The sequence below is a fragment of the Brachyistius frenatus genome, unplaced genomic scaffold (assembly GCF_029030835.1).
Source record: "Brachyistius frenatus isolate BFR_SWC_R1_liver_20210118 unplaced genomic scaffold, ASM2903083v1 Contig_12, whole genome shotgun sequence".
Taxonomy (NCBI): Eukaryota; Metazoa; Chordata; class Actinopteri; family Embiotocidae; genus Brachyistius; species Brachyistius frenatus.
Genome location: NW_027210611.1, coordinates 5,481,780 through 5,508,481, shown reverse-complemented (window position 1 = coordinate 5,508,481; position 26,702 = coordinate 5,481,780). Strand labels below are relative to the sequence as shown.

The following is a 26,702-nucleotide window of genomic DNA, read 5'->3' as shown; positions in this document are numbered from 1 at the left end:
ATCTTAACCAGGGTGCTGTGCCTGTGGAAAGCTGATGTCATTTAGCCTTTGCATCTGGAAATTTCAGTGCGGTCTCCATTTGACATAAATTATGAATAAAAGGTTCGGAGTAGAGTTAACGGGAAATGTTCATTTCAGATTTCAGAGCGTTCAGAGGATCTCCCCTCTTTCAGATCCTGGCCCTCACTGAGCCAATAATGCGTACTGATTGGACTTTTCTGGCGTGTTTGCACTCGCAAATGGAGCCCTGCGTTATTGTATCCAAAATCCAGAAACATCTACAAGACTTATTGTGGATATTTTACAGTCCGTAAGCGCTATGAGATAAATAATGAATGCAAAACAAAAACCCATAAATCTAGATTGTAAGCACTCCTGACCCAATCTGCTGAACAATTTTTTAATAACCTATCAAACAACACACCAAACTGGATAAGATAATAGTTGACTTGTATTTAGATTATGTTGAAGCCCTTGTCAGTTTTAATTGTTAAGATTTGATGTGGCTGACGAACTTGCTACTTAAAATTTGAGTCATATTTTGCCCCAGAGACTACTCTCATTTCCCTACTTGTATTATTTAGTTAATGTTTAGCTGCTTGATTTAAATTGCCAATTTAGTTTAGGGTATTTGACACGTAGACTAATTTGCATAGTCACTTAAGGGAGGCAGGGTTAGTTTAATTCAGCAGTGAACATATTTTTTTCTGCCATGGTGGCTTGTCCGCCCACAAGTATTGGCCATCTGGTGACACAATTTTCAAAGCCTCTCCCCAGGAAAATTAGGCGTAGGGTTTCCTGAAGACTTATTTTCCCCGAGAATACATTTTTATGTACGGTAATATCCATGGTAATGTTCGGGGGTGGGACAAATAGCATAAACACCTGTGCGGTGTAATTGAATTTGATACAGTGGGTTTGGAATAAGCACTGTCCATGTGAAGGTTAGGATATTTCGCTTTAGCAGCGGGTTTCAAGGCTGTATGTCTGTGGTGGGTTTTTTTTTACATTATCTTCGAGGATATTGGTGCTTTGTTATGTGCGGGGCTTTTGTTTTTGTCTGTGGAATACCATTATATACGTGGGAATACTTCTAGAAACTACACCCCGATGCAAAGTAGTTCTGTCAACCGAGCCAACAAGCGTAAACCCAGGAAGATACGCCATCATTTAAAAGCATAAATCACGCTGTCTGACAAGTGAGACCTAAATAGGAACAATAATTTATTGATGATAATGTTGTTAGTGAATTCACCTTTTGTTCTAAAAATCTTCAAAAGTGCGTCTTAAAATTGAGTTTGAAAAAAAAAGAAGAAAAATATAAACTGGCTGTGATACTAACTGTTATTTATTCATAGATGTGAAATGCAAAGGGATGTTGAATATGTTAAGATATTACAGGCAGCTATTGGTCACACCTGTGTTTTTTTTAATACAGACCATAAAACATGGCTACATAACTGTCAGCTGTACACACCTGAAACCTGAGATTCTGTTAAAAAACAGACATTTCGCCACGGCCTTCCTGTTGGACCTCATTAACAGGCGGACATCATTTTTACTACAGCTCATATATTGCAAGGATCTGTATTAACAATATCTTGAAATTACAGTTATAGACCCATGTTCACATTTAAAAGGTGGGGGTGGGGTTACATCACGGTTCACCTCCCATTTCAATTTGGGGTTGTCCGATGGGATCAGCTGCGCCGCTCGGAGCAGAGATCAAATTGTGGAACAAGCAGTGGCTGTACCTTTTTCAACGGTCTAACTTTAAGCCACGCTGCACCTCGTGAAGTCCAAACTGTGATCCTGATGGCATGCTGTGTTTACCGGGTCGCAACACCCACTGTGACCCACGGTATAGGTTTGACCTCTCCCTGAAACATTGGATTCCGGGCAGGGAAGGCGGGCTTGTTCACGAGCGCTCCAGCGTTACCAACATGGTGGCCCACATAATGTGCGTCAGACAGTAGGGAGCCTTGACGGAATTTAGTAGCTCGAGGAACGCTGATCCCGTTGCCGCGCCCAGCGTGAACACGAGCGCAAAAAAAAAACCCACGATAAGAACAAATCCTTCTAATTCAATTTTAAACGTAACGTCTTGACTTGTGCTGAAGGTCTTTGAGAAAACCCCCAAAAAAGCTGTTAAATTGTTCCGGGGTTTGACATTATTTCAGTCCTGTGTTGTAATGAGATTCAGTTCATTCAAATGGAAGTGCATCTACTGTTATTCTAATATTAGGCAACCTCAAAGGGGAGAGGGGTTCTGAAAGGGAAATAAAGGAGTGAAATATAAGGTCATAAATCATTTAAAGAGCAAGAACATGGTCTTGAGTCCTGCTTTTGATGTTAAATGCATGAAAAGTATCATTCATTCTAATTTCTGAATCCCATCTTTGAAGTCACTGCTGGGTTTTTCCCTCACATGATCCACTGATGTCTGAGAGTAACCTGACAGTAGGCCTGACTTGACTGTCAATGTCCCAGAGGTCTTAGTAAAGTTAGACATTATGCTGAAGGCAAAAGTACAAGTAAGACATTGGAGGGAAATGTTTTTTTTGTTGTTTTGTTTTTTTTCAGCTTTTTAATACTTTTACAAATTTGCCAATGGAATGATGTAAAACCCGTCAAATATTAGTAGATGGTTGTGCGTGAGGTGTGTTTAGAAATGGAAGTCTTTATAAAGGTGTAGATTTTTTTTTTAATGTTCTGTGAACTTAGGATAAGATGTGCAGGTTTTCCCCTGTCTGCAGGCATTACTGTCTCTAAGGTACAGTGTGGTGGGGTTTTTTTGTGTGTGTGCGTGTTCCCTCCTCAGCTTTGCACTTTAGCACTTCTACATTAAGTAAAACTCCCCCATCGAAATGTAAAAACGGCACAGAGAGCTGTGGACACTTTGGAAAAAAAAAAAAAAAAAAAACACTCTCCCCCTGGAGCACTTAAGCTCACATCTTTGTCATTATTAGCTCGCTCTTTTAGCCGCAGACTCCTATTTTATAACTATAGAGACCAATGCCCTGAGCCCGGTTTGCCTGAGCTGCTGTGTGCCAGAAATCCCAGAGATAGAAGGTGTAGTTCTTAAAAGGGCTAAATGAAGTTGAATTGAAAGGAATGGAAATGACTAGCTTTCCTCTCCATTAGCACTCAAATTAATCCACTCATTTATTCTCTTTAAATTTATGAGATACTGATGCTATAATAAGAAGTTTTATGTTGAATATTTTATTTCCTTAATTATTTTAGGATAGCTTTCTAGTCAGTTGAAGTCCATTTGTTACTCCCAGCTATGAATGGTTAATGAAGAGAAAGGCACTGAGATTTCCTGCTAGCTGTGGTATGCTCAGATTACTGTTTAGCTCTGGTCACTTATTTAGTTATTTATTGAGTGTGTTGAAAAGCACAAGGTATTCATTTGCCAGGCATTTATCATCTCGTTTTTATCGTTTGATATAAAATGAAATATAAAGGATTTAGTCTTACCTTTAATTCTAGACAAATTGTACTTAAATAGATCATATGTTTAATATATAATACAATACTTTTATGAGCGTTACTATAGCAGTAAGAAACCACTTTGAAAAAACCCATTATTTGTTTGAATCTGTCATTTCCCACCAGTAGTTATTATAATCATGGATGCTAAATACTTATTTCCATACAAAACATCGTATGAGTTTTGTTTCTTTAAGCCGTGGAGTGATGACGTCGCCATTGCTTCACCATTTTGCTGTTTTGGTCAACAGAGGGCCCTATCCTTCCCTGTCAGTCAAGCCATTGTTGAAGAGAGCGACCCAGCAAATGCAAAATGGCACAAGTGATGGATTACTCTTTCATTTGACAGGCTTTTCATCTGTTGAAACTGTGTGTGTGTGTGTGTGTGTGTGTGTGTGTGTGTGTGTGTGTGTGTGTGTGTGTGTGTGTGTGTGTGTGTGTGTGTGTGTGTGTGTGTGTGTGTGTGTGTGTGTGTGTGGGGGGGGGGGTGTTCACGCATAGTCAGTCAGTGGATGAATTGGATAGGTTTTTTTTCCTTCACGCTTGCGATCCCCTTAACTAATGCCGATGTTGCGAAAGACATCTTCAATGTCTTCTGTTCATATTTAAACTTAAACATAATTAAGGAGTATTTGTGGAGAGTAAATCGCCTAATGATGTTATGTTATTGTCTTGCCGAAAATCAGAAGCTTTGCAATATTTTTGATATCCAGTTTATCCAGACAGTTTAATCGGCTATTTAAATATTTATTTACATAGCCGACGCCACAAGCTCTCATTCCATTATCAGATCATGCAAGAAGCTAGCTCATAATTTGTGTTTCATTTCCTTTTAGCAGTGGATAGCAGCCTTCTCCAACGGAGGGGATAATTTCATGTCCCCCTCCTTTTTTTTTTTTTTTTTTATCCAGCAAAGTGAAGCACTCTGGTGCAAAGCCAGCTTGGAGAGATTTCCTAATGAGTGCTATTAACGAGGCTATATTTGATTTGTGTTTTTGAATGCGTCCATTTGTGTCCAAGTTGTTTTCCGGCATGCCAATGGCAAATTATTAGAATGATAACAAAACAAACCAAAAAAAAAAAACGCTTTATTAGAACACCGCCGGTTCGTTCTGTGGAAAGTCCCCTTGAAATGTGAGAAGCGTGGCGCTGCATCGCGGGTTTGTGTTGTTGCGAGGTTGAGGTCGAATGCATGCTGAACGGAGGCTCAGAGTGCATTTGAGCAGCAATTAACACTTTTCACTGTTGGTGACTTACTTATTTTCTTGAGTGCCGGCACCTTGTCCTCTGCTTGAGGTAGACATGTGTTGAGTGAAAGCGTGTGGAAGGCGGTCCTGTCGGAGACAAAGTGTAGCCTCCTCTGGTAGTGAGAGACTTCTCTGTGGGGCTTTTATTAGGAGCCTCTCACTGAAAGCTTTTCAGATTCATCAAAGTGTCCTCGGTGAATACCTTGTCCATCTGAGCTCCTGCAGAAACTACTCTTCCGTTCACTACGTGCATGCGTGCGGGTTTTTAAACTTGTTTTGAGGCTGCTTTTTAAACCCTTTCTCCATTTAGTTTTCATCTCAATGGGAATGACTGCTTTAAACATACAAATGCATCAGACATGCTTTAAAGAGGAAAGCATTTGGCATTTCACAGTTAATGATGATTTACAAACTGCCGTGCAAACATTATTGTAGTTTGTGGCATACGGTTTGAAACGCGAGCTGAAAAATATAATTTAGGAGGAAGCATACTGTGAGAGGGAGCGATATCCATCCCGCCACTTGACAATAGTGCCACAAAATAGGATGCCTTGTAGAAGCAGCTTGCATCTTTGTGGCTCCATTGACTATAGCTTGTGAAATGTAACATCACTGAACAGCTGGTCACGGCACACCACAGCATTGCTCTTTCTCCACACTGATGTTTTTCTTTATCGGAGAATGAAGCAGGCTTCTTTTGGTTTCACTCTCTCTCCTCCTACACAGAAGGTGAGACATCTTCCGATATCCTGGTCTCGTGACCTTTTAGTATACTGAAAAAAAGTCTGATCAATGGGATTTCTTTTTTTTTGTGTGTGTGTGTGTGTGTGTGTGTGTGTGTGTGTGTGTGTGTGTGTGTGTGTGTGTGTGTGTGTGTGTGTGTGTGTGTGTGTGTGTGTGTGTGTGTGTGTGTGTGTGTGTGTGTGTGTGTGTGTGTGTGTGTGTGTGTGTGTGCGCGCCAGCGCTGAGATTTCCTTCCCCCCTCCCCCCAAAAAATGCACCCGACTGTAATCTCAGTGGAATGATCATTGATCAAAAAGACAAATAGAGGTCTGAAAATTAGACCAGAGGGAGTCCTATTCAGGTGAGGAACAAAGTGAATTATGCCGTGTAGGCACGAGTGTAGGAAGTGGATGACAGTGAAGGTCGCCTGCTGAGACACGTTTGGATAAATGGAGCCAACATCCATATCATTGATTGCCAATTTACCCTTTGAAGTTTCAGAGATGCGTCGAGTTCCTTGTCGTGCACGCTGTTCTTGACCCCGCTGTGTGCCTCGTCGCCCGTCGAGGATCCTCCTGAAAGCAGCTACTGTTACTTTCCGAGCGCGCCGTGCAAAAAATGAGGCACGCGAAGGTGAAACAATGCGATGATGATGATGATGATGATGATGATGATGATGATGATGATGATGTCACCCGGGCTCCCATTTCTGCCTCCCATGTTTCATACTTCACGTCGAAGCGACTTCTCTGCTTCTTTCTTTGCTTTCACCGCCACCGTACCCCTTAAGTGATTGCAATATGCAAGGAAGTCAGTCTCCGGAGAGGGAGCGCGCGGGAGGTGGGCGAGGGGGGGGGGGGGGCAGAGGGTAGAGAGGGGGCACGGTGCTGTAAAGTGCCTCAATGTCGCTTTATTTCCCCATTTTAATTGGGCTATCTAAATGCATCCCTGGTTTGTCAATACCCGACGGGGTCCCAGATAAAAATGATTTGTCTCATGCATTCGGCGGCATGCTCTGCTGTTCCCCTCAGAGAGCGTGCCCCGACAGTTGTCAGCAACAGAGTGTAATGGAGAGCGCTCGTTGTTTTTTTTGTTTTTGTTTTATTTTCAAGGAGTAGCAGGAAAAGACGTGCCTTCCTCTATCCGTTCCACCGCCCGTCTTTCTTCTCCTTTTGTTTTTGTTCCCTCATTCTGTCTGTAACTTAACAAGCCAAAACAGGCGCGCCCGCCTCCTATGGACGCTTATAGAGACACAACCGGAACACGTGCCCAAATTCACACGCTCCCCGCACACGGACCCGTATCTGCACAGGCATGTACGCATGCCTGCACTCGCTGAAGGTCAGCACCATGAAGCCAATCTTATCGCCGTTCTTATGTGCTCCGTTTTCCACTGCCCTTGTCTTTTTCACACCACCTGTCGCCATGTACCATCACCTTCCCTCTCAGTGCTGGAGCCAGTGTTATCTGCAGACGGTCCAGAGAGAAAAATCAGGGCCAAAAGTGTGTCCTTGGTGTTTTGGAGTGTTGAGTACAAGTGTGATGCTCAGAAGTCCATTTAAAAAAAAAATAAATAAAAAATAAAAAAAACGTTGTTTTTTTTTGCCGGAAAGAATACATTTGTCTGCATTTTAAAGATAACCATTACGCGTTTGACTGGATATTCAGTGCAAGTGCTGACATTCCGAATCACAGATGAATTATAATTTGACGTTTTGCATCAAGAAGATGACATATGGTTAGATATAATTGAATGTTTACTGACACATGCGCCCTGCACACCCTAAGCTATTCCTGTAACCCACCTCGTCCCCGAGCTCAGTGTGAGGTTAAATGTCACACTGATGTGTTACGCTTGACCCGTGTTTTTAAATTATAGCGGGATCCGTGTATGTTATATACATCCCGCTAATTGCAATCCGGAGGTGAATCAGCGAGCGAACTGACTGCAGCAGCCGAGCCCCGGTAAATTGTGAATTGGGCTGGGAGTTCTACGCCAGCAGGTGTTTGCCCAGCTGTGCTTCCGGACGCGATGACATGGTGCTAGTCTTAAGAGCCCATCAGCAGCAACACACTGACTTTCACAGCTCAGTGTTTACGACACGGGTCAGCATTTTTTTTTTTTTTTTTTTCACTGGCACGCAGCCAAAACTGTGTCGATCAGTGACCCCTCCGGATGGGAAAGTAAAGCGCGTCTATCCGGATTCCTCTTAAAGGATTTAAATGATTATTTTTTTTTAATTATTATTATCTTTAGCTCATACGTGCAGATTTTTGTTCGTCAACGGCAATGTTTCAAAATGCAGCAAATACAGCCTGGTTTTTTTGGGGTTTTTTTTCTTTTCTTTGCGATGCGATGATCACTCATTCAGTTAGAGTGCTCTGCTGAACCTCCACCGAGGAACTTATTTCCTTACCTCGAAGGCTGAACCTTGTTAAAATGTTTTGGCAGACTTGTTAGATGGTGCAGACGGTTATATTGATAAAGCCCAGGGCCGGTGTGATTCATCCCATCCCGCAGCAGCCGGCACATTATACCGTCGGGTGATGACTGGAGCTCCCACCGAGGAAGCTTGAGTTTGTTTGAGTCGCGTGTTCCTGTCCTGCAAACAACCCCCGGAGCCGCACAACAGGCTCCGCACATGCTCACGAAACAAAACCATGGAAAACAATGATGGTAAAAAAAAAAAAAAAATCAATAAATAAAAAAAAAAATCAATATTTGAGCAGAATCTATTAGTGGGGTATTGTCAGCGGACTAGCTTAAATCAAGAGGGGGGGGGGCTCCTTCAGATTGAAGAGGTTGTCAACCTTTTTCAGTCTAATGAAATGAGCGGGGGGAGGGAGGGTGGGGGGGGTAGTTGTCACAATGTTATAAATTCTCCGACTTGGTGTGGAGGGGGTGTTTCCAACTCCATTCAGGCTCCTTGGAGGAGGATGAGGGAGGGGGAGGGGGCGGGGTGGGGTAACATAAGTCCAGAAAACTGCCTGAGCTACGAAACCTCACTGGAGGCAACAGTTTCAATGTTGCGAAGGGATTTACTGCTCAAGTTCCATCTGTGTTTTGAGTTTAACATCGCTCAAAGATGAGATTAGACCGAAAAATGAAATGGCTCATGTTGTGCAGCGGACACGCGACACTACATTACCGTAGCTTACAATTCATTTTCTCTCCCACTCTGCTGTTAGGACCACCAGCCAACCATCTTTACTTCTACCCTTTTTTTTTTTTTTTTTTTACTGCAGTGCGGTTTGTTTTAACGAGTTCAGCACAGATTCATGTGACATTTGATTTGGCACAAAGTGTTCACACCCACAAATATACTTTTTCTCCTCTCCTTTGGGGTGTGTGGGTGCAATAATTATTCTCCAGAAGGTCCCCTCAAACTCTCATGAGTTTCTAAGGAAATGAGAGAGTTCCAACATGTCCAGATTGGCTGTTCTCCTTTTCTTTTGCAGATAGCTGTGTTGCCCAGATTTTAGTAAGTTTTTTTTTTTTTTTCGTGTGGCACGCTTGATATCCCGTTTTCTTCGAGTAAAATTATTGCAGCACATACAGCTGGAATATATTTATATTTTAGACTGTTCAAATTGAATTACTTTTTAATCAGATGACCCACATCCCGTTTGTTCTGAACTAGAAAGAAAGTTAAAGATGAAACAATTCTTTCTCTTTTCTTGCGGAAAAGTCTGTTGTGTTCACAGATCTGCAGCCTCCAGTAAAATCAGACTGTCTCCCATTGTTAACAACAAAGAGAAATGTAGAACACATTGCAGTTTGCCATTTCCCTCAGCAGAGCTTAAGCCGGGAACAGCTTCAGCACTGCTGCTGCTCTTAGTGGAAACCTTTCTAAGTGATTTTTACATCCTCATTTTGAGTATTTCTTGGTATATTAGTTTTTTTTTTTTTTTTTTAAATGACTCTACAGCCCTGTTATGGTTGATGGCAATTGCATCAGCCGACAGTAATGCAGATAGTTTATTTTCTCATTCAGTAAATACTAACTCTGTGATATAGTTATGTACTGTGTAATTTAATTGACACCGCAAACATGATGTTATGCACGGCCTCATCGAAAAACGTTTGTCTCGGTCCAGGTTATGGCTTTGCAACGTCAGCAATGTCACTGATATATAAAGAAAACATCATTATGTGGAGGGCGAAACACTGTTGAAGCATTGCTGGATGAGTCGAGTTACAGTCCACGCAGTATTATTGGGATAGATGAGCAAACCTCTCCCCAAGGTCCCGAGGCTCTGTGATCTATTAAGGCACAGTCGTCTCGGATGGTGAATCTCAGAGAGAGAGTGAAATTTTTTTTTTGAGTGGGGGGGGGGAGGAAGAGAATGTTTGTGCTGACATCCTCTCTCGGTGCAATCCCTTGTCCTTGTAGGACGGAAGAGAAAAACAGCACCAGGGGCTGACTTGGCTGTTCCTCTGAGCGCCGTCATAAATCCGACTGAACATTTCTGAACATCTGTTGTGGATGATTAGCTCCGTGGCTAGCAGTGTTTGACCAGAGGGAGTGAGAACCAGTGTGTTTGAGAGTCGTGTATGTGTGTGCTCAACGCCTTGCAGATTTAAGAATGAGGATTTTGCATATTTATCCCCCCCGCCCCCCCTGCCCCCGCCCTCCTCCTCCTCCCACACCCCCCCCCTTGTTTTTTTTTTTTTTTTTATTTTTTTTTAAACAGTTTCATTACCCACACAACATGTTACAGGACACATCTTATCTCATTCCCCCGGGGACTGTTTGCATGTTTCAAGGTCACACTTTGTTAACCCCTTAAGTTCTGTCAATAACTGCTCTCGCAAATAGATTTGGAAATACATGCAGGACTTTTATTCTGAAGCAGGAGTGCAGGCGTTTTTAGTCAGGTTTATGATTAGCCTACACAAGCTGACATTAGGTCACAGTCTCTCCCTGGAAGGCGGTCAACAGATAAAATATAATGGAGTCTCTAAGCCGGCAGGAATACATAACGTCACGTGTGTGTGTGTGTGTGTGTGTGTGTGTGTGTGTGTGTGTGTGTGTGTGTGTGTGTGTGTGTGTGTGTGTGTGTGTGTGTGTGTGTGTGTGTGTGTGTGTACCTCGCTCTTTTGTCCGCATGCAGGTGAACCGCAAAACGGACTCTTATTGGTCAGCGTTCAAAAAGGTAAGGCCCCTGCAACCTCCTCCTTCTTCCCACTGAAATTTGACACCAGTGACATCACACGGTGGGCTTGGCTTCTCTCAGGCAGTCCTGGAGTGTTGAGAGCTCAGTGTGTGAACAAGCCTTGCCTCTGAAGGATCTCTCTCCCGAGCCACTCTTGCTCTATAACCACAGCTGGAAACCTATTGCCGGAGAGCCAAAAGACAAGTTCCTCCTGTTTAATGAAACGCTGTGAATGGAATAACTGCACAGGAACTGGAGACTACTTTCTCTCTGGCACAGTTTTTCATAAGGCATCGTTCGGGATAATCTTTTTGTGGATACTGCTGGATTTTCTTTTGTAGGATTTGGATACTCTCTGTCTCTCTCTCTCTTTCTTTCTGGAATAAGTGCCTCACAATAAAAAGGAATCAAAAGGATTTCTTTATAAGTGGACCTACTTGACATGCATGGGTGAGTGAAGTGAATTTTGCGCCGCAGAATTTGTACGACTTGTGAAGAAAGTAGAAAGTTCTGATTTCTTAAAAAAGTAAAAACAAATGAGGCACAGGTGCATTTTTTTTTTTTTTTTGAAAGTGACTGAGCTTTGTCAGACTGTCTGAGCTGTGTTTGCCTACGTGTTCCCCCGGATCCTTGTTTTTCTCTCTCGGGACGTACCTTTAACAATTCGCCTCTTATGATAAAAGTAACAAAATAAGTTGATGTGTCACACTTCACTGGTCAGGTATTTTCTTACTACTCTTTTGTCCCCTTTACCTTTGTCCCTGCTCACTCTTGCTTGTTAAGCCAAAACAATAGTTTAACCTCGTCTTGGCTTAAGTCTATTGGCTGGCTCTCTGGCAAATTGCCCTGTCTGGTGCAAGTCCTCCCCTACGTATTCAGAGGACTTTGAATAGAAGGGCCATAGAATGTCCCCTAGCTACCGCTGCTAAGGTGAGCCACCCTGCCGTTCTACTGCATTAGGCCTCCTCCGCTGAGGCCAAACAACCTGTTTTTCCAGTTGTCCTTATCTCCCTGGGCAATCTGGAGGGTAAAGTTTCAGAGACAAGAATTCCTGAGAGAAGGAGACACCGAAAAAGGCTTTGAAATCCCAGATAATTGCAGAGGAGAACTTTTCGAAGTCACAAATTATGATTTTTAGGAAAATGCTTGGGCTTTGTTTCAACAAAGCATCTCCTGCAATGCATGTTTCTTTGTGTGATTTAGACGTTTAAAGTGTGTCTTGCTTTTACGATGCTTATTAGCTGAAGCGGTGTTGAAAGAATTTTTTTTTTTCGAGGAATAACCAGCTCTAAATGTTCCCGTTATAGTTGTGTCATAAATAAAAACTTTTTGTTTTTTTGTTGCAACATAAAACTTTGATGACCTTGTATGAGAAACTTTTGATCTGAGTTTTCATTCTTGGTCAGGAGAAATGTGGCAATTGTTACACAGCAAGTTTGTTGCTCCATACAAGGAGCTGATTTCTGAGAAAAATCAATTTTGTATCTTGGCAATTTCCATCATAGCTTGTCTTAAGCTTTGAGAAAGTGTAGTGTAGACAACCTGTACGTCTCCTTTTTGTTTGGCCTTTGAAATGGTCAGACCTCCCCACAGGTCTGTTTAATTGCAATGGGAACTTGGTGTTTTTTTTTTTTTCTCTCACTTGTACAAAAAGAAAATAAGTTTGTGCGTTTCTTTATTGCATTGTTTATTTGTTATATTCAGTTAATGATTGTTCAGCTTCTTCCCCAGTAGTCTTAAATTGGACTGGTGAACCCAGACTTGATTAAAAAAAAACAAATGACCTTGAGGGGAAAAATCAAGATGGGCACTACTGTTAAAATGTCCGTTCAGCTGCTCGGTAGCATAAACAGACAAGACAAAGAAACTGTCAGCTGGGGTCATATGTTCAAACAAAGCCAGCCCCGGTGCACACTGGGTGACCTGTAAGGTTGTCCTTCTTCACTGCCGCCGTGCAGGCCACTGACCCTTCATTCTACTTTTACGCCTGTGCCTCAGTCACTTCATCACAGGCAATGTTCCAGAGGAGCATTAAGTGATGTCTAGGATGTGACCTGAGGAAATAACTGCGGCCATTTGTGCGCCGCTGCTCTTTATTAGATTCCCTGACCAAACATACATAATATCCTTTGCTTTAAATGGCCGCCTTGGCTGAAGTCTTTCCGTCTGAATAAATTACCCTGCGAGGAACAGTCAGTCACTCAATCTTTCTCTCCCCATTGGATTCCTCAGAAGTAATTATGGGCTGGAGCATATGGATTTTTCCATATAACTTGATTTCTCATCATCGGTGAATTGGGTGATGTGTAATGGCCTGTTAACGCATGATGGATTTGCTTAATCACGCTCGTCCCAGTTGGAACATGAAAGAAGTTGCTTTCAATCACAGATCAATGTCTTGTGAAGTCAATTGTGTCAGTGGAGTCAGACATTTGTCCGTGACGGGTGCTGTAAGTCGACAGACGACCTGGTAGCTTCTGTTGGGTTATTAAAGCTCAAACCGTTGATGCAGAAGCTGAAGCGTAGACTTATTTATAATGCGGTCTCGGACTTTGAAATGCCAGCAGAGGGGGTGGGTTATTCACGTCGGCCGGTATTGACGAGGTCACAGGTGGTTTGTTGCCTTATGATGACGAGGCCTGATTTGCCAACCCTCCGCTTCCACGGCTAAATGTTTACGAGTGAGACGGACACGTCCCCGCGTAACGTGCGACGTCAATCAGTGGCCGCCGGCTGCGTGATGTGTTCGCCGTGCTGATCGTCGCTTTCCGATTTCAGTCGTGACAATTCCCCGCAGACAGTCGCTCATTCACTGTGACGGGTGCTGAGGAGGAAGGTTCAGGAAAAAAAAAAGGGCGTCTTTACCACCGAAATCGCCAGTGTTTTGACAGGAGCGCTTTTTCCGAGCTGCCCCAAGCGAAGAGCTCGTTTGACTAAACTCGGTCTGCGCCCGTCCTTTGACTTCCTGCTAAACACACATTAGGGTTTTGACACGAGATCACATCGGAGTAAGAAGACAGGTCTATTTTGGGGAAGGTGATGTTATTTTTGTTGATGAATGGAACTTGTTCTGTAAAAACCCCGCTGCGTCTGTGGCAGGGCAGCTAGCTTTAGCTCATTGTCTCTTTAAAGTGAAATGAAGTGGATCAAGAGTGCTCACCGCTCAGATTATATTCAGCTCTTTTCTTTTTTGCTTAAGTCCCTTTCTCTACCCTATTTTTTGTCTTCTTTTTTTTTTTTTTATCTTTTACATTATATAGTTTATTGTGCATTTTAAACATGCCTTTTATGACCAGTGATAGCTAGCCATCAGAGGCTTGTTTAGTGCTCATAGCCTTGCACCTTTCATTTAAACCGTAGCTCTGCGCATTACAGCCATGGCTTTCTCAATGGGAACACAAATCCGCTTTGTCAGAGAGGACATTTCCCTCCTTGCACAAAACTCATTTCAATTCCACATCATCCCATTACGCCTCCACATTGATTGAAACAGCCTCCATTTCCTTGGGCAGCTCCATTTTTTTTTTTTTTTCTGCACTCTGCATGTATGACAAGGCCAAAGCTTATACTTGGATATGTGAGCTGTGCAGCGGTGCAGGTGGGAGACGTACAGTGATTGTGGAAAATATGAATTCTGCCTTGGCTTAAACTATTTTCTCAAAAGCGGAAAAGTTTAGGCTCCACCGCTGTTGTTTCCCTGTTGTATGACACCAATCATTTACTTGACATTACATCACTGAACTATTGGACGATACACTGCTGCTATCTGATATCCAATATAGTTTCTTTTATTGAAGGAAGGCAGGGTCAGACCGGTGGCTCGTGGACTGCCATTAAAGGGAATTAAAGTTTGCAGTGTTACCTTCCTCTCGAGTGCGAGGGGGTATGTGTGTTGCTAAACTGCAGTAAAGCAAATAAAAGTGAATGTTGGCTTGATTTATTTGGTGCTTGGTTCTGGAATTATAATCATGTGGCTGATTTATCCCTCCGCCTCCACCAGCACCCTTGTTTGCTCAGCCTCACAATTTCTTCAAATGCCTTGCTTCAACCCGACATTCTACTTCATTACTTTATCAGCCCTCCTGTCACTTCCTTTATCAGCCCACTCCTGTCACTTCTAATGGAATAATAAGTCTTCACGGTCTTGGCTACTCGCACGCAGACGTGGCCGCACTCGTACTTGTATCTGGGAGTTTTCACAGTGGGAAGTATTTACCATCAAAACATTTTTGCCTTTGTTGCGTCCTCAAACACAGGCAATGACTCTTCCTCCCGCAGACCTCTGAGGTCCCCGACTTGTTTTGGGAAGATGGATGGAGATTCATTTGGTTTCATTATAACGCCTGACTTATTTATAGCCTGCCTGCGCAGCGCCTCTTGGCCCACTGTGGCCCGGTATGGCTGCAGGGGGGGCTGAGGCGTTGATGAAACATTCCTGTGTCCAGGGGATATTCTCTGAGGAGAGCACTGCTTGTTTAAGGGAGGGCGGCGGGATGACAATACAAGAAGCGCGGGCAAGGCCACTGAAATCGAATTCCACCAGCCCTGCCTAGCTACAGCATTCCTGTGTGAAAGCTTTCCCCTGTCAAAAGTCTTGCACTGAGGGCTGTTGGAGCAATGATGCCACAGAGCCCAACAACAGGAAGCAAAGTAATCTGATCCTACATAAGTAGTTTTGATAAATAAATACAAAAATAACAAGAATAAAGTGAACTTGCACAGAAAAGAATAGATCCAACTGAAACACACTTTCATATTTAAGTTATGCACAGTTTGGAGTTCTGAGTTCAACAACACCAAACCCAAACCTTTATCTGGATCTCCCCCTTCAGCCTCCGAGATTACTGCTGCACAACCGTGGAGCAGGGATGCCGTCTGCCTGGTAATTTGATGGCTAATCCCCTGCCTCTTCCCTACAAATCTCTTCCCTGATAAAGGGGTTGCTTCTACATTAGTAAACATGGGAGACTTGGCTGCTCTGGCTGACAGTTAGACAAGAAGAGTGGTTGACGGGAAAAAGGAGAAGTAGATGGTTCTCTCTTTATGCATTATAGGAAATACCCCCCTTTCCATATCCGGCTGGGAAATTCAATTTAATATTTAGACCAAGGAAATGCTTTTAAACTTGCTGGTAAGGCAGTCAAATTTCATGAGGTAAATAATGCATTGTACATTTTTGCATATGTTGGTCGAAGCATTAAAAAAATTCCCCCCCTGGCTCAGTATCTCTAGAGGTTAGTGGTTTTAATGGTTTGATGGTGAGCTGCGAATGTCGAGAGATTCCATACAGTCTATTGTTAATGCACCTTCATTAGCTTTTTGACCCGAATATGTTATTCTAATGATTACTGTGCTACTGCCACGACTAGACATGATGGCTCACTTAAAAGGAATCCACTTCCTCAGATCTTACTTCACAGGCAGACTCCGAACCGTACGCACCGACTACGTGACCGTTCATTACCGGATGGTCCTCATAACAGTTTTATTAGGTGTTACCCTGTGCCTCCCGCATGATTCCTGCTTCCTTCGCCTCCTGCGACGGGGCATCAACAAAGCACGCAGCCGGGGAATCAAAGCTGACGCCTTCAGCCCAAACATGTTCAAGCCATTTTAACAGGATCTGGCAAGATAGCATTTAACCAGTCTATGGAATGACTTCAGCTTGATGACTCCAACATTGGCCGTGATGGCTTTTCATTTGTTGACCTGACAGAGGCACTTTAGGCGTCAGCGTGGATCTGGTGGGGTGAGTGACAGGCTGCGTGTCTTCCTGTATGTGGAACGGCCTGGTGTTCAGTCTCATCGTTGTCAGACAGCGAGATGACATGTCAGGAGGAATTTGGCGAGATCTCTGTTTTCAGCACATTGCAGACCAGTCAAACATCAGGACTATACAAATGAGCTGCAGTGAAGGCTCCAACTTGTACGTTTGTGTTTTTTTTTTGTTAAACTTAGCAAGCGCTGTACTTTTGCCTCGTCCCGCATGTCTTTGAACAGCGAGTCAGAAGTTTCGTTATTGCTCTTCCTCTGCTGTTATTTCAGGTTTTTAATTCATTTTTCAAGATGTTATATCAGAAGTGACCTATTTCTTTGATGAGTTGCTGTTTTTTTTGGTCATGAGTGGTAATAATTCATTTTCTAAAAAATTATATATATGGCATCTTCACTGGTAATTTCTGCCCTACTTTGATAGAACGCTTCTCAGATCTAAATACCAGTTTGCTTGATTGGATGCATTCGTACTCGTGCTGAACCTCTGGAGAAGAAGCTCTTGTCTAGATTTTATTTTTCATTTTCAAGTGGATTTTCACAGAACTATTTGATTAGTCATTAAAATCCTATGACTCACCGTCAAACCAGAATATTCTCTTAACTGGATGTGTCCAACAGATCTGTGTGTGAGAGCACACCAGTTGTATGTGTTGTGTGTGTGTGTGTGTGTGTGTGTGTGTGTGTGTGTGTGTGTGTGTGTGTGTGTGTGTACTTACGTCTTGTTAGTGAGGCTGCAGAACAGTGACTACACTGCTGGTAATTGATAGTCTGGGGGCTGTCTCAGCTGCAGGTAAATCCTATCTGTGTGGAAGAGGGTGGGGTGGAAGAGAAGAGGGCATAAATAAGTCTTCCAAAGACCAGGGATTTCAGTATAACTAGAGGGAAAGGGTAATGGCGGAGAGATGTTTAATACGGAAGAGGGTTTTTTTTTTGTGCTCACAGGCAGTTAAAAATTTCTTCACGGTACCGCCGGCTCAAATGTACATTTTTCCTGCATTTTCCTCCAGAACACTGCTCTGAAGAACACTGTATTACCCCGTGTTGTTTTTGTCCCGCGTCCAATCCCGGCGTGACACAAAGTGCAGTGGCTTAGGTGCGGCTTTTGCCTCTTTTGAAACACTTCCGTCAGACCGACGGAGTGAAATTCACTTCTATGCTTTGCCCAGCGAGATGTACAGCAAGATGGAGCAATAAGGGGGGTAGAGGGCTAGAGAGATTGGTCCCAGAGAGAGATTCATAGATAGTAATGAGGACTTTGGTGAAGTGCAGGTCATCGCGTTGTGGCTCCGGCATGTCAGTATAATGGACCTTGCTAGTCAGCTGGCAATCGATTGTACTGCTCACGACCTCGTCCGCCTGTTGTTCTTCACTCCCGCTGTCTGTCAACCTGCCACCCCGAGATGGAGGACGGAGCAGAATCTTCTCCCAGACGACAGATGCAGTGTCCAGATACTTTCTCATTACCTGAAAGGTGGCCCGAGGTGATGCGTGGAGGAAGGCAGGGCTGACTCCACATTTTTATGGCTCACGCAACCTCGAGAGGAAACCACACAAACATCCGAATTAATGGTTTATTTTGGCCTGTGGCTAGTAACCACTAATCAGTATTGAGTTCATTTTGGGCTGCAACTAATTATCTATGTTTATTGTGTATGGAATTCTAAATCAAATGTCTGATAACAATGAAAAGCATTTTTGGGAACAGTTGAAAACTCAAAGATTTTCAATTTGCAGTTATACGTTACATAGAAAAGCATGTTAACACATTTGAGAAGCTGGAAGGAGAGAATAGTTTGTTTAAATCAATTTTATCATTTATAAAATGTGTACATCTTAATTTTCTGTCCATTGATGAATCAATTAATCATATCATATTTTGGTTGTCTTACTTTTTGGGCTACAACCAGTAAATAATTGTGTTTTTTCCTCGATAAAGGACATGCTGAAAGTAACTAATGGTCAAATTAGTCTTGATTGATTTTCTAGCACAAGAGAATTGCATCTGCTACCAACTGATATCATATGCTTGTATCATGTAGGACAAAGCGTTGGATTACACACTAATCAAGGGAAGACGTGCCAGGTTAGTTTAAGAGTCTACATCTTTGTAATATATCGCTCTCCAGCACCGTCATAGTTTTTTTTAGTAGTATTGCTCCCGTTTGATGAACACGGTGGAAGCTCAGAGTCCCTGATTCTCTTGCCCTTTATCGACTGGCCCCTGCCTATTCCACACACATCTCTTTTACATTTTAAATCCTCGAGCCTCTGGAGAGCGATGGGGATATATGGTTCCATCTGCTCCTCCAGGCTGGCTCACGACTCAGACAGAGAAGGAGACAGAGACGGAGGCTCGGTCAGGGAGAGAGCTAGGAGGAGAGCGGGAGGTGGGGGAAGGGGGTGGAAGGAAACACAGACTGACAGAACGACAGAACGGCTTATTAGAATCTGCCTCTTTTCACTAGTTAGATGGGCTGAGAGGATCACCGTCTCCAATAGGAGGCAGGACAGGAGTTGGATTAGGACCTTGGGGAGCTTCTTCTTTTTCTTCATTTGCAATAGCATCTAACCCATGTTAAATCTGTTTGGTCTTAACCGCTTCAGGTAGACCAGGAGTCTCGGCTTTTTCTTTGTGTAACACGTGGACTCTTTTTGTTTCAAGATGGAGCTCAGAATAGCATGTGTTTGTGTGCCTTTTAGATTCATGCAAACACATTTCTCATCAAGGGGCCACCCTTTTCTAAACAGAACCTTATGCTTAGCCCCAGACACCATAAGGTGCAATGTTTTTGTTTCCCACCGCAAATGCCTGATTATATAGGAGGTGCTTTTCCCAGCCTTCCCTGAGTTAGTCTAACCCTTCCCTGTGTCAACACTGGGTTTGTTCTTCTGTGCCTCAGGCCACAGAGGATCTCTCCCCCTGTGTCTTTTACGTACTCTGTTGTAAGGTGAAATAATAAATTGTATCAATGCACCGTTTCCTCTGTGTGTTTCAGCTCTGACTGAAGACTAACAGACCTTTCCAGTTTAGTATGAAAAATGCTGGATGTTCTCGTCACCGCTGTGTCTAGTAGTTGTGTTTTCTGAGGGGAATAATTTGGCTGACATAGCACTTCCTTTTCGCATTTGCATTTAAACGGATGTAGTGAGAAGGAGCCGCTTTCAAGCACAGACCATCCACCCAGAGCACATAAATGAATGAATGACCACTTTTTTTTTTTTGATTAATAGTCAGTGGAAGCAGGCTGGTTAATCCATCCAAAGGCAGTTTTTTTTTAATTTTGCCCGAATGAGTAGGCGAATCCAAGTTTCTGTAGAAAAGTGTTTACACGGAGTTGGAGTGTTCAGCACAGATAAAGTAAGAAGAACTACACAGGAGTATCTATTTTGTCAAACCTGCTTAATGAAGTACTTGACAAATGGTATTTTGTCGCACCGATGAAAATTTCTGCAAATCCAACTCTGCATTAAAGCAGTCCTGCATCATTTTCTGCATTTAGACACATTGTAATGAGGGAAAGGGTCCCACAGCATACATCCTCATATAGCCCCACCTTAACAAGCATTGTGGGTAACAATTCCCAGAGTTGCTGCTCTGTCACTGAGCACTGAGGCCACAGCTTCTTTCTCATGTCTTCCTCGGGAGGGTCCACGCGGGCCAAAGAACTTCATTCCCAGATCTTTACAGTCACTAATGTGGCCTGACACCAAGCTGATTTACAATACCCCCTACCCTAAGCACTGACTGCCTAGAGGTAATTGATTTAGAACAGTGGCGACACCTGCTGAATAGTATGAAGCCCTCGTAACCCCCCCGCCGCCCCCCCCACGCTCTTATACAAAGTTTTGTCCAATATTCCCACCTCAGTGGCACCTGTAGAAAATAATAGACCTAAAAGGAGGAAAAATGCTCATAAAGTGTATTTTCAGTTGTTGTGGTACTTCACAAATACACAATTGCTTAATTCTTCTAATATATCTGCTCTCTGGCTGCTAAAATCCATCCATGTTATATCCACAGATCGAGCTGAGCCCTGAACAACTGCCTCTGTTTGGCCAGCTATTGATCTGTGGAGCTCCGTATCTGCCAGTCTTTCTGCTCACATGCCTTCACTCTGTTTGTCTTTTTTTTTTTTTTGTACTGGCGGAGACAAGGCTTTCTACCCAGGGGGTGATGGGGGTGTGGGTGGGAGGAGGTTTGAAGTCCTCGGCGTGGTGCGATGAGGGGGAGTCTGTGCCTTCTGTGCTGCCTGCCTCGTCATTTTATGGCACCATCTGTCCACAAGCAAACCGTCGAGTGGTGACGTCTTAGCTCATCTTTCTTGCTTATTTACCTTGCGTGCGAATTTCCTTTTGATATATATATATGCACATCTGCTGTTGAGCATGTGTCTCAGTTTATATTGCTAATTTAATGTTTGGCCACAAAACAGAATCCCTGTTAGTTATTCTGTAATTCATTTGTAGAACTCTCTAAAATGAAAACAAAGAGAAAATGTGAAATCGTCTTTCAGCCTTTGAACTGGGGCAAGGCTGTTTGGCTTCATAGAGATCCTGAGCTGAAAACAAAGCTCTGCTATTTCATCATTCTCTGTTTATTTGTTTTAGGTGCTCACTTTGAGCAATTACTGTACAGGTTGGCCCAAGTGATACCACTTTTAAAAACAAAGATGTCTCGCAGTGAACAGGGACAAAAAGCAAAGGGCAAATCATCAAGAGAATGATTTATAATGAGGAGTTATTAATGCTAATCATGTTAACACCCATGACAGAAATGTCAAATTAATCTAAGATGTTTGGAGGTCAACAAACATTTAAAAAATGGTAATATTGAGAGTGAGTTTGCAATACAAACGCTGTTAGAGGAGGAGATTAAAGAAGAAGCGAAAGAAAACAAGTCTTTGCATTTGAGACTCTTTTTATAATTTCGTTTTATGGTTTTATTCTTATTTCATTGTATTTTTCAAACTGAAGTGGTTTATATTCTTGAAATAAGGCTTTACAGAATGCTGTTTCATAGACTCTGTGGTTCCAGGTACACACCGCATTTCTGTTATTTGATGAATGTGTTTTTTTTTTACAATGAGCCAGCTTTTTTGATTTATTGCCGGCCTTTTGCCTGGCACTTTGTAGTGCAAGCCATTTTCTCCTTGCTCTGCAGCTCGACAACGCCAATAATCACTCCTCAATAAATTCAAATGGAGGTGGCACAGTGGTATGTCTCTCCTACTCTGTGTAATACATATCAGTGTAATACACATCACCTTTCATTCCCAGATTGATTTGCGGCTGAAAAAGATTGGAAGCCCCCCCACCACCACCCCAGAGGTGATTGTAAATCCCCTCTTCAGTGGAAACGTGCGGAGGTGCTCGAGCTTTGTTAAACGTTCATTCAACCAGATTAAACGCCGATCGACATTGTACCACATGGGCGAAGCCAACATGCGACGGTCTTTGTAATCTGTTGAGAGGCAAGTCGGCGCCTGCGTCAGACACCGTCAGCAGCGTGAGGCGTTGGGTTCGGCTCTCGCACGTCACAGATGACGCCGCGGTGCGTCATGGAGACTCTGAAACACGTTGTAAACGTCCGCATTCATTTTACATGGCAGTAATGGTTAAACTGTGGGAAATAAAGTTGTGCACGCGGGCGAGACCCTTTGCTCATATGATTTATTGCACGAGTGCTTTCATTGTAGGTCAGCATTATCAGTGCTGCGTACTTTCTATTGCTCAACTTAAGGAAGGGCACTCATCTGTTGCAGGTGTCTCGCGGTCTCTCAATCTCGTGCTCGGCAGTAAAGCGTTAACAATTAACTTTGCGGAATACGCTTGTAAACAGAAGTGCTGTAAAACTCGATAGGTTACAGGACATTACCCTTCGTCGGGTGAAATTCAATGCGAGGTCTTGTTGCAGCCCTGTAAAAGAAGACACGCACCATCAAGTCTGTGGATACAGCGAGGCTTTCAGAGTTGAAGGGAAAACCTAATTTGGTTACTTTACACTTTTCATTTTACAATACGGGCAACACCAGCTCGCAGGAATTCTCCCAGGATCGTGCGATATGTATTCACCGCTGAGGTAAAACAAACAAAAAAAAAGTAAAAAAAAAAAAAAACCAACAGGAGTTCAGACTTGTGAGGGTGAGCCTTTCCAGGGCATGGAAAACTAATCAGGAGCCAAAACACTGCTGTTGAAATTCAGCTTGTAACTGTGTTTATGGAGCCGTTGCGGGCTTAGCCAATACAAACCTCTCCGGCCCCGGGTTTATCACCCCCAGAGACGGCCATGATTAGCTCCCCACACCGCCAGCCATATATCTCAGCTGTCCCACCTACCCGCGCTCAGGATGACCCATTAAATAGAGCCGGAGAAAGAGAGAGAACATGAGTAGGAGGGATGGAAACGATGGAGAGCAGAAATGCTACCTGTAGTTAGTGTAATAGTAGTGTTTACTCAGACTCAGCGCTCTCTCTCTCTCTCTCTCTCTCTCTCTCTCTCTCTCTGCGCAGCTGTGACTTGCATTGTCTGTCTGTATAGACGACCCTTTCTGTAATTGGCGGCCACTCCCTTGCCACGCACAGAGGTGGGAGGGGGGGGGGTAATAACTTGAATGACAGGCACCTCATGTGGGCGGCAAACAGGACAGGTGTGTGTCAGGTGTGTACATTGAGCTCGCTCAGAAGCTCTTTCTGTCCTCCACGGTTTACCGTTCGAGACGTTCCCATCCCATTGTTCTCCAGTTAATTACTTCACTAAACCTCTTATTCTTCTGCCGGTCGCACAGTGTGTTTACAGTAGACCGTGTTTGTCCAAAGCTTCTTCCTAAAGGACGCAGGGAGCGGTTGCCCTATTGAGTGAATTATCCTCGGGGTTATTTCCAATTCTCGATCAATTCAATAACCTTGTCGTCTCTTTCATGGTGTCTTTGTGTTGGTGCCACTACACAATCATCTCTCTATATAGGATACGCGACCCTGACATATTGACAAATTGGGGGGGGGACCCAGTTCTACACCGTAAATTGTGTTCAGGCTTGGCTGCAGACGTCAGAATCACCACCCACATTCTCAAGTGATTAAAGAAAAAAAAAAGGTCCATAGTTGTTGTGACTGTCTGTTGCAGTTGATGATGAGGTGGAGGATACGCCCCAATCTTTTATTTTTTTTCCTCCCATCAGGACGTGTTGTCATAGGTAGTCGGCTAATTGTAACACAATACGTTTACAGTAACAAATTCTTCTCTCCATGAATTCACGTAACTCGACTGCAGACGGGCAAATAGTAACGTCAGAAGGTAATGACAGTCCAAATTGTGCTCGCTAAAATGCTATAATTTTAATATTCGCAATTTTAAGACAAAAGTAGCGCTTCAAGATATGCTGCGGCACACTGGTTTATTAAACATTAGCTCAGTTTGCGCACCTCAGTTTCAAACGATTAATTTACCGGAGCTGTGAAAATAATTTACCCCTGACTAATTATTGTGGATATTAATTTAGATCTCAGTTTGTGGTGAAGTAATCTGGGTGATCATTTTAGCCATAATTATTCGCTGCTCACTCAGTCTATCTCACGCATGCTAACCAGGCTTTGGAATTAAATCATTACCATGACAGAAAGATTCTCATTCACGCTCACAAGGGCAGACGTCCACCCCTACATCTTCCCACTGTTCCTCTCTCTCTCTCTCTCTCTCTCTCTCTCTCTCTCTCTCTCTCTCTCTCTCTCTCTCTCTCTCTCTCTCTCTCCCCCACATAGTTGCAAACAATGTCCTCCTGTGTTGCCGAGCCCCCTCGCTCAGATTTTGGATCTCACTGCACCATTTTCCCCGTGTCGGTGCCCTGTCCTTCTCCCCGTTCGCCCGTAGTGTTTGCGCGCAGCTGGTGGAGGGGGACCGAGCAGCACCGGGGGTAAATAAGTCGCTAAATAAATAAAGAACGAGCCTCGCTCTAGGAATTTGTTTCATTGAAGATGAAAAGCATCTGCCTCTCCCTGGCATCTGCTGTGAAAGATATCCCTCCACCGCCAAGGGTTCGGAGCACCGGCGAGTAGCCAACTCCATCAGCTCCACTCGCTCTCCGCGCACACCGACACCAACCAGCGCAACGCTGGCGCGCGCAGAAACGGGTGTCAAAACAGATTTGTCAGCCAACAAACTTGATAGGAGTTACACTCCTTTTGCGAAAGCTAACTTGGGGTATTAAGTTCAGATAAAAACGGGGCCTAAATGTCTTTTAATTCTGGTTGCAGAGGAGGAGGAGGGGGGTGTGTGTGATCCACTTCTCTGGCATCCTGGGAAGTGTATTTGTGTATTTTGTTTTTGCTTCTCCAGGCTGCTACAGCTTAACACAACAACAATAAACTGCGTTGTCATTACCAGTTAAGGTGAGGACGCAGAAATATATATATATATATATATATATATATTTTTTTTTTTTTTTTTTTTTTTTCTTCAGACATTTGAAATGATTTTAGCTGCACTTGTTGGTATTTCTCCAGATCTCTACACACAGGGAGGGGTGTCGTACAGTTTGATGCGATCACAGCTTGAACCTTCACTGACGATAGATGGTGTTTGGAAATTCCTTGGATGTGAGGTGTGTACGGAATTGGAAATTGGTTTAGCAGACATGAGAGCCTGGAGGCACATTCCTGTAAGTGACAAACGGTGATGAAGAGCGAGCTGTCAATGATACCTGTCTGCTTCTGTGCCCATAGGTGAGGCGCCTGCTCTGACTCGCCATTTCTTCACATAGTTTTACTCAACCATGCGTATTGTTTTTGGGTTTTTTTGTTGCTTTTGCCAAATGACTTGTCAGAAGAGGTTAAAGCGAAGCTCAGATGAAGAAAAGAAGCTATAGAAATTTTGCTTTGCTGAGACCTCTGCCTAACAGTGTTTTCCTTGGTCTTGATTAACAAAGAGGCTGGTCGAAGAGTTGCCCGGTGTGTGCGTTTTTCTCTGTTTCCACCCGCATTGAAATGGCCACATGAGTAATGGGCTGCTCAACACCTCCACAGGCTTAAGAATGTTTTTTTTTTTTTTTCCCACAAGATAGTGGAGACATTGTGTTCCCGACACTCTAACTTATTTAGCTGAACTGAATAGACTAAAGCTGACCGACCACCCAGCGAGCTTCAAGATATTCCACATTGTGAGTTCTTCTCTTTCTCTCTTCACAAATATCAGCAATCAGTATTGTTCAGTCACTACTGTAAACTGGGCAGTGAGATTGAACAGACGAACTGAGAAAGTTTTCAATTCAATTCCAATAGGCCTGTAAAGCCTTTGTACAGAAGCATTGTCAGTGAGCCCTTGAAGACAAAAGTAGGCTTACTTTAAAACTTTTAAAAGTTTTCTCATTTTAGTTTTTTTTTTTTTTTTTTTTTTTTTCCAAAGTCCTCTGGAGATACCGCTTTAATTCCATCAAGAGAGCGAGAGATATCTATCCTTACCATATTGTGGTCTCCTTTACAGCATTATGATTACTCATCAGAGATGGCCATGGGCTAGAGAGTAGGGATAAGAAAATGTAGTTAGTTCAATTCATGGGAATACATTACTTTGTTTATAATAGTATTAGACGTTGAAACTGGAGGCTGTAACAAACTTAAGGTCATATATCAAAATCTTTATCAATTGACTTTGTTGTTTCCTTCTCTAAATCTAATTCCTAAAAATACAAAGTGTCAGTGTTTGTCAGTGCGGTTTCATTTGAGGGACAGCCTTTGTTTGACTTCTTCTGCTTGAGACGACCGAGCAACGCTTTCTGTTTTCCAGCTTGGTTAATTACAGTTCATTTGTGGTCCACCTGCTGCTGTTTTGTTGACCGGCCAGGCTCCCCCGTGGGATATGTTGCGTATTAATTGTTTACGTATGCATACATGTTGTCGTTCTATGAGATCATGGCACTTTGTGTGATTTGAGACCATCTGGAAGATGGGACAGTTTCAATTTCCTAATGGGGAACATTAAGTGGCCGGTGGTCCTGGGGGAGCCGTATTTAGGAGGTCCTCTGGGTTTTTAACTGATCCTCATTGTAAGAGGGTGTCTGAGGAGCTTAAAGCCTGTGTCTTGACCTCCCCTCTGTTCTTGTTATTTTTTTTTGTCCAATAATTTCCCTCTGTAGAACTGCACCGCTTGTTTCGACAGCTCTTCTGCTGATGTTGTTTGCGTGTTGCGCTCACTTCACTTGTATTTTCCTCTGCCCCGAGCAGGATTTTGTTGTGGGTATTAGGTGCTTTGTTGATCGCGACCAAAGATCTCCAGCGTTGTCTGCTGTTGTTTTCTTACAAGTATACAAACAT

The 26,702-nt window shown here is 43.3% G+C and overlaps 1 protein-coding gene across 22 annotated transcripts in view; it reads left to right on the top strand.

The window, feature by feature from the left end:
- Window positions 1-26,702, top strand: part of LOC138617419 (receptor-type tyrosine-protein phosphatase F) — a 166,619-nt gene that overhangs the window by 31,426 nt on the left and 108,491 nt on the right. Inside the window, exon 1 of one of the 22 annotated variants that reach the window (XM_069692420.1) lies at window positions 10,751-11,072. The exons of the other annotated variants lie outside the window; for them this stretch is intronic. The gene's annotated coding sequence lies outside the window, so the exon portion shown is untranslated. Of the gene's footprint in view, window positions 1-10,750; window positions 11,073-26,702 lie in introns of those variants that run through there. 22 annotated transcript variants of the gene reach the window in all.